This window comes from Papaver somniferum, chromosome 7 (genome assembly GCF_003573695.1).
Source record: "Papaver somniferum cultivar HN1 chromosome 7, ASM357369v1, whole genome shotgun sequence".
NCBI lineage: Eukaryota > Viridiplantae > Streptophyta > Magnoliopsida > Ranunculales > Papaveraceae > Papaver > Papaver somniferum.
The window spans coordinates 121,773,790-121,782,277 of record NC_039364.1 but is presented as its reverse complement, the minus strand read 5'-3'; positions in this window follow the sequence as shown (position 1 = coordinate 121,782,277).

The window sequence follows — 8,488 nt, the reverse complement described above, 5'->3', positions numbered from 1 at the left end:
TCTAGGTAATTAAAATAATCATTGTCTACTCTAAGGTCAATCTCTTCTGCTAAATTATTTACCAAAAACCCTAGATTTGATAAATCACGATATATCTAGTTGATCTTGTAAGGTAAAATCAATTGAGTTACGAAATGTGTAAACCCTAATTGTTGAGGAGTATTTTCTAAAAAGAATTAGTGTTCTGCGCGCTAGAAGATTTTCAAGAGCATTTTCTAAAGAGAATTAACGTTTTGCTGGAAGATTTAAAAGAGAAAATCCTAAAGAAAATCGGTATTCTGCTAAGAGTTTTACAAGTTGATAGATGTATAAAACACCTTAATATTTATCTATTGTTTATGCATTCTTTGCTAAGTTTTCTTGTATATTATGTATCTTATGTTTGCTTTTGAGTGTTTAGGTACTTTGGAGTCATTTGGAACAAAAGAAGAAGAAACAGGGGAAAAGTGTCATTTCATGTGCAACTGTTGTTGGAGGCGAACTATTTCTCATTATTTGCTTTTATTTCTTCATCTCTGTCTGAAAAGCATGTCGACTTTAGTGATGCAAATTTATCTGTCCGAAAAGCACGACAGCTTTAGTGATGAAGATCAATTGAAGAGAAGAAGTGGATCTGAGAATAAGTGAGAGACAACTGCTTTTGTTTTTGGTGGAAGAATTCGAAGAAGAGCAAAAGCGTCATTGCGCAAGCAAGTGCTATTGGGAGTTCACTGGAAGTTAAAGAGGCATTTAAATGGTGGCCCGTATCCTAGCTGTGGGTGCCTTGGGCAGTTTTGGTCATTACCTATACCTGAATTTTAGAGAAATTAGTTCTCTCCCAATCATTTCCTCAGCCGCACTTTCATGGTGCTCAGAGACCAGAGAGAAACGAGATCGGGAAGATGATGCTGCTGGTAAATACTAAGAGAGGGTTTTACAGAAATTAAGATGAAGCAGAAACTGAGATGTATTTGAAGATCCAGATGAACTCATGGAGGAATTGAAATAATTGAGTTAGGGTTTTAACTGAATTGAGATTTGGGGAAGAACATGGATCCCATGCTGTTGTTTTGGCTGAGATATTCACAGTTTAAGAGTGGGTTTTAGCTGGATTTGAAGCTGACAGAGCTTGAGAGCAAGGAAAAAGGAAGAGAAGGCCTCTGTTGCTGTGAAGATGAGGTTGTGTTGGTGACTGAGAACAGGTCGAGAAGAAGTCTAGGGTTGAAATCAGATGGAGGAATTGATGACTGCTGATGAAGATTAACGAAGAAATCAGAGAAATTGGAGATGTGTTTGGTTCAGATTTTATGAAATTGCAGGTGAACGCAGTTAGGGTTTGGAATTGAGAAAAGAAGCATTTGAAGTTGTAGGATGGTTTGATATGGCATGAACTGAAAAAAGTAGATGGAACTTTAGGCTTAGTTGAATGTTAGGACAGGGAAGTGCAATTGCAGGTACCTGTGGTTCTGAATTTGCAGCAGGAGTTGGTGTTGCGTTGAACAAGGGAATTGCAGGCTAGACTTACAAGGTTTGATGGAGCTGTGAGATTGCAGTTCAAATGGAGTGGGTTGTGCTGGTTTTGTTGGTGCTTCTAGTGATGAAGGAAGGAGGTGGTAGCTGGTGTTGACTACTGAGACTTTAAGAAGACAGTGATGGAGATGGTGGTGCAGTTACAGAAGTGAGCTGAGTTGCAGCTATTGCAGTGTGTAAATGAGGTATTGAGCTGAGTTGGTGGTTCAGCTGACTGCCGCAGGAATTTGCTGTGTGTGAATGAGCTGCAGGTGTTAATGCTGCCGCAGACATGGAAATGGGCTGTTACTGATAGGATGAAGCTGAGTAATGAAGTGATGGTGGTGCTGTTGTTGCTGTGTGATGATGAAAGGAGGAAGGGAACTGAAATGAAAAGAGTAAATGAAGTCTGCAGTTCAAATGAAGAAGAAAATGAAGTTGCAGTTGTGATGGTTGGAGATGTATTCACTATGCAAGATGTTGCAGGAAAAGCTGATATGAGAGCTGTAATGGAGAAGCTACAACACTGAAGTTTACAAAGTTAGTTGGAGCTGGATATGCTTATCTGTGGTGACTGAAGTTACAGGTGGAGTTAGTATGAAATGGAGGTACTGCAATGAACCGGTGATGCTGTCTAGATGAATGTTAGGGCAGATACTTGAGCTACAATGGAAGCAGCTAGGAGGACTGTTGGTGGTCAACTACAGGTGAATAAATGATGAAGTCTGCTGAGAAAAGGTTGAAGTGTTGCAGTTGAGAAGATAGGGCAGTGAAGCTGAGTTGATGTTGGGTGAATGAATTAGAGAAGTTGTTGGTTTTAGCTGGTGTTGATAATGAATGGATTTTGGAGTGAATGGAGTCGCTGGTTTTGTTTCGACGAGAATTATGAAGCTGAAGCTGCAGTGGAGTAGTATGTATTGCAGTGCAGTGATACGTAGCTGCAGTGAATAGATGGAGTGTTGGTGGTAGTTGTAGTATGGGGTTTGTTGTGTTGCAGGAATGGGGTATATGTGCCACAACTGAATGGCTTGACTGAACCGCCTGAATTAGCATGATGCAGCTGAAACTGAAGCCTGAGAAGGAATGTTGCGCAACACACAGCTAGGCCATAGCCAATCAGCACCTGACTCACTCTGCCTCTCCGAGTTGACTGAGTTGAACCCGTTGACCCGAGCTGACACGGTTGACCGGTGACCAATTTGACCTTTCTGGTCGCCTGAGCTACTTTCTGGTGACATTTCCGGTTAACTTCCGGCGATTTCTATGGACCTCCGGCGACTACTTTTTGGTGAATTGCTCGGACTTGGACTTTTAAAGACTTGACCTAAGAAGAGATATAAAAGGGAAGTTTTCTACAACTTTGGATTATCACGTTTTCTACTCAGGAACTTTTGGAGATACAGTAAAACTTTTATAAAATAATAGGTTTGGGACCATCCAAATCCTATTATTTTAAAGAGATATTATTTAATCGATAAAATAATAATTTATTATTTTATCTAACTAATATAAAGAAAAGACCATTATTTCGACCGGATCCCTTCTTTTTGGTTTGTACCTGAACTGACAATATACCCTTTAATTTTTAGGAAGCGTTTTTGACGTTTTTGTTGCTAAGCTTCAACACAAACTAAAATCACTAGAGAAATATGATGGAGAAGAAAATAAAATTCACTTCTACATCGTCACTCGATCATAATTTCTTCCCTCTTTTTCTCTGATTTTCAATTCAGCGATGTACTTACTCAATTCTGGATTCAAATTCCCTTCTAGATCGTTTCATCAAAATTTCGTTCCCCTTCCTCTGATTATCAGCTCAGCATCGTACTTATTTGATAAGAATTTTCCGGAATTCTGATTTATTATTAGTTAGATTTATAAGTTATTCAAGAAGGCATAATTGGGAGATACTCTCACAAATTGGGGGATACTAATGGTTATATGGGGATGGATTTTGGTTCAGGGGAATTCTAATTTGGTATTCCCCAATTGTGCACCAAATCAAAAATAAAAAAAATTCATCAAATCTAATCATCACCGGTTATTTGGGTGTGCTTTTAAAATAATACTATTGATGTTTCTCGATTTCATATCAACAACTTGGATTTTTAAGCGTAATAGGTAGGAGATTTTTCACCTATTTATTTTCTTTTGATGCTAGCATATGTTTGTGAATGTATGTCTTGATCTTATTTTGATGCTAGCATATGTTTTGATGTGTTGGATCTGATTCGTTAACATACTAGCTAGATTGATTTGATTTAGTCCTATAATGAAAATTGAGTTCTTATGTGATTTGATAAGATAAAAACAAAAAACAAAATTTGCTTATACGGACATGTTTCCCTCTAAGATTTAATGGATGAAAAATTGGATGAAGTTGATTGATTTCTTACACGAAAACGCTTTCCTCTCGTCTGGTTATCTATCTCCATTAACAATTTGAATCCCGGAAAAACACTAACAACACTCAGATTGAATTCTTGTTCTCGAGTCAAATATTGGATAGCAGTCGGTATTGATGTGAAGTTTGAGAGCAATACCGACCGCAACAGTCAGTATTGGTATTTTTGTGAAACCAATACCGATTGTTTTAGTCGGCATTGCTTGTAAGTTGAAGGCAATACCGACTGAAATAAAGAAATATACGGTTATTACAAAAATATTATTTGGATAAGGGGTTCCTAAATTACTTCATAATGTTTTTATTTTTTTTGAGTATCCCCAATTTGTGAGAGTATCCCCCAATTGTGTACCCATTTTTTGTGGTTTTTCTAGGAAGTTTTTTTTTTTAATCAGTGAGAAAGTATCGATATTGAGAATTAGGGCATTATCCTAATTTCTTTGATTAGGATTCGTTCTGTTTTTTTGACTTCATTAGGCCTTGGATTTGGGTACTCAGTGATAATCTAAGGTTTCTGTTGTGAGATTAAGTTTATGAATGCTATCTGTTTGTGTAATTGCTTGACAAAATCTTTTGTTAGCTGTTCTGAAGAATTTTAACTCACTTTTGGGTTTATTTGTTGATGGAATCACTGCCCCATTTTAGTTTCTGCACTAAAGCTGCATTCATTTTTGCCTATTTGTATGCGTGATTTGGTCCTAGCCTATTAGGATACATGCCTTGCAATTAACGCCGTTTCCCTCCTTATTTAGCTTCCAAGTTATGGTCATTCGAAAATTTCTCTTTCTGCAGATTAGCAAAAGATAAATGTTGTGAAATCATAACTTTTGGCCATTTAAGAAAGAGCTAATTAATCAGTCACTCAAAGGGATAAGTTGATGATTGTCTATTTTAGACGCTGAACAAGAAATGCTGCTGCTAATATTGTTTCTTGCACCAGTTTTACTTCCATTTTGTTTAGTAGCATGCACTGCATGCCACTTTAACTAAACCACTATGAATGAGTTGCTAATATTTGAGTCCTCCAGTTGCTAACGGACATATTGAATTGCTTGAATCACATGGTATCCTTTTGTATGCCTATAGAAAAATTGCTAATCAGTTTGGTTAGTTGTTTAGATTGAGTCACAGGGTTTCTAACAGACATTAGTCATCGATTTTTGAGTTACCAAAACTTGACATGTTGTCTTTAGTAAGTTCAGTAGAAACTTGAGTCATCAATTTTGTGTTTATTTTTAGATAGATTCACTTCAAGGTAAAGTTCCAGGTTTTCACCCGTGTCGAAGTCCAAGAATAATTGAGCAACAACAAAGAGATGCTCACTTAGAGCGGTGCCGTGTTCACTGTACAATAATACGAGATTCAATGACCGAAGTCGACAAGGAAGCACTTCCTTAAAAACGGAGTAATGCTTATCACAGCCGGAAAACAAGAAATGAATGTGGAAATACATTAGCAACAAGGGAACAACTCCCTATCACCGCTTTGGTTCGATCATTAGACCATGGAGCGGGAACCAGTACAACAAGTGGTCAATGCAAATAATCTCTGCTCATTTGAGTATATTAATCTCTGTTCGTTTAAATTAGATACATCTTTACTGATTAAAAAATTAGACATCTTTATACAACCCAACTGTCTGCCTAACCTGCCACCAACATAGTATCATAGAGGGACAGAACGAATATTGATGTTATTGCGGGGGATAGATTTGTTGAGAGGAAGAAGTGCAAGCAAGGCTGAATACTGCAATGAGTGTCATGTTTATGTGTGTTATCTATCTAATAACTCTGCAAGAAAGTTTGAGCTTCTGTTTTGGTTCAACTTTGGCTCCCTGAACAAACTCCTGTTTTGTGGTGGACCAATTATTTGAGAGGAGCAAACGGTTGACTGATGCAAGATTTGGTGTACACAAAAATTACAACAGAGAAATTAGAATAAAAAAAAGAGAGAGTACCTTTAAATGGAGAGTTCATTTGTTATCTACTGATTAGGGATAATGCTCGATAAAGCATTTGGTGTACAAAAAGGTAACACTTGAGAAGTTCATAATACAACAAAATCACGAAACCGCAGACGCATTGTGCATGCGTGTTATACTAGTACGTATAATAATATATTAATTTAAAGAACAATTCTCAATATAAAAAATTTCTTTGGAAAGAACAAGAATTTCCATATTGAAAAAATAAAAATAAAGTATCTTAATTAGTGCACTACGAACTACAGTATTAAGGATCAAATACAACTTGATTTGAACTTCAGAGAAAAACAAACCAACATTGAATCATATTTTGAGAAAATTTAATGTATATGAAAATTATTTTTTATTTTTTATTGGAATTATTATTTTATATAATATTTAGGACCTATTAATGCTTAAGAGGAACTTTTGAAATATAATATATTATAATTTTATCGAATTTATTATTTTAGCACTAAGGGCCCGAGTCGGGACTGGAAAATTTTATTATTTTAGCGAGACTATCATATTATCGAGTATTATTTTAAAAAAGTTTTACTGTATCCATTCTAGGGTTTGCATTATTTTCATCTTTTTTATTTGATTTCAATTATTATTATTATGATGAACTCCATAATTATTATTATTATGATGATCTCATAAAACTTAAAGCACTTGTTTAAATCATACCTAGTAAGCGTACCTCTAGGTAGCTTGAATAAGTAGAATCCGGTAGTCGAGCACTTCCGTATTCGGTGAGCTTAGGGGATAATAACGGGACAGTTGAGCGCACTAATTATCCTAGGGTTGTTAGTAACAAGATAATGCGAAGAACGTGTTATATATCGATTTGGTTTATGTTTCGTGGTCGAGAATGAATCCTTAATCAATTCCATCTCATATTTGAATATAACTTTGTGATTTTCAGAATTTCTATAACAAAATCTTCTTTGCTAAGAATACTTTTTAACAACTTTTGCTTCATACCTCCCTTGGGACGAATCTGCTTTCATTATATTACTTCCTAGTGTAAAGAGAAGTAGAAAATATTATTTGCGAGTTGACACCTCGTCACAAGTGCATGAATACAACTGAAGCAAGTATTACATCCAGTAAGAAATCTGGAAGTAGGTAATTGGTGTAATAATTTAAATTCGTGTGTTCAATTCGGATTAGTTCTCGGGGTTTTTATAAAAGATTGTAGTTTCCTCGTTAATAAAATTTCTGGTGTCTGTGTTTTTTTTTCCGCATGAAATATCATAGGTTATACGTCGTTAAACCTAGATAGTCTTAGCTAAACTGAAAGGAATCTACAAGACTCGTTCTTGTTGAATTCAATTCTAGTACAGCTCAGGTATATACTAGGTTTACCTTGTTAAAAAATCTTGTATACAGTTTCGTAACCGAACTTATATATAGTACAAGGATTGTCCATATAGGTTCACGAAATAAAAAACTGGTGTTATACTTGGTACCCTTTACTTTTCAATTAGTGTCAGAGCAGAAAAACGGTGTAAAAAACCTAATAAATTTGTGTATAGAAATGAATTTGAGTTTCTATCAACCAAGTTCAATTTACGTACCACCAGGATTTGATGGCACCAATTACTTATGGTGGAAAATTGGTATGTGTTCCATCTTACAAGCTCGTGATTTCAATACATAAGTGAAGGTAGTCAAGGGTTAGACTCGTCCAACACTTATTGTTGATGGTGTTAGAGCATTGCTCGGTCGAACTCGCATGCGTTGCTATCTCAAGCATGTTTGTCAATGTTAGTGATCAAAACTATATGTCTTGATTTCTAGTTTACTTATGACTAAGTCTCGGTCTAGGATAGTTAGGTATAGTTGAGCTCCAGACTCCATGGCGATTATCTTACGAAGACGAAGACCTACTCAAGGAACCATTGGAACTTCATCCGACTAAAAGGTATGTGGAGACTTGAACTCATCTGTCACTCAAAAGTTTATCTACTATATCTCCTACTCTTGAGACAAAAGTCGTATAAGTATGATAGTTTTCATACATACACATTTGCTATTTCGAGCGGAGTTTACTCGCCTATCTTTTTCTCGAAATATGTGTTGTTGAGGTTTTGATTTAACCATTTTCATCTTTACCCGTGACGAAAGTCATGATGACGTTTCAATCTTGAAAATAGCTTTGATGACGATAGTCGATTCTTATGTCTAACGACTATTATAACATTATAGAAGAATGTTTCAATGATTGAAATGTGGAGTTGAGATTACGTAACCAACTATGGATATAAGAATATATAGTGTGTTCTCACATTAGTGTATAAATCCATGTTCCGGAAATCAAGTGCGTGCATATGTGTGCATGCGGTATTGGTGAAGGAGACAGGTTAGGCACGCGTACTGGCGGAAGTTTTCAACTGGAAATTTTTGCTGTAGTTTGTGAAGTTTGCAAACTGAAAAACTAGTCACCTAGGTATGCGTACCCGTACGCGTACCCACAGAAGTTTTCAAACCGAAAATTTCTGCTGAGTTTCCAAACTCAAGTCCGGTAGCTATGGTACACATACCCGTACGCGTACCTAAGCTGGTTATATTTCTCAAATCGGAAGTTCATGAACTTAAAACAATAAATCAATAAGGAATGCAATCTT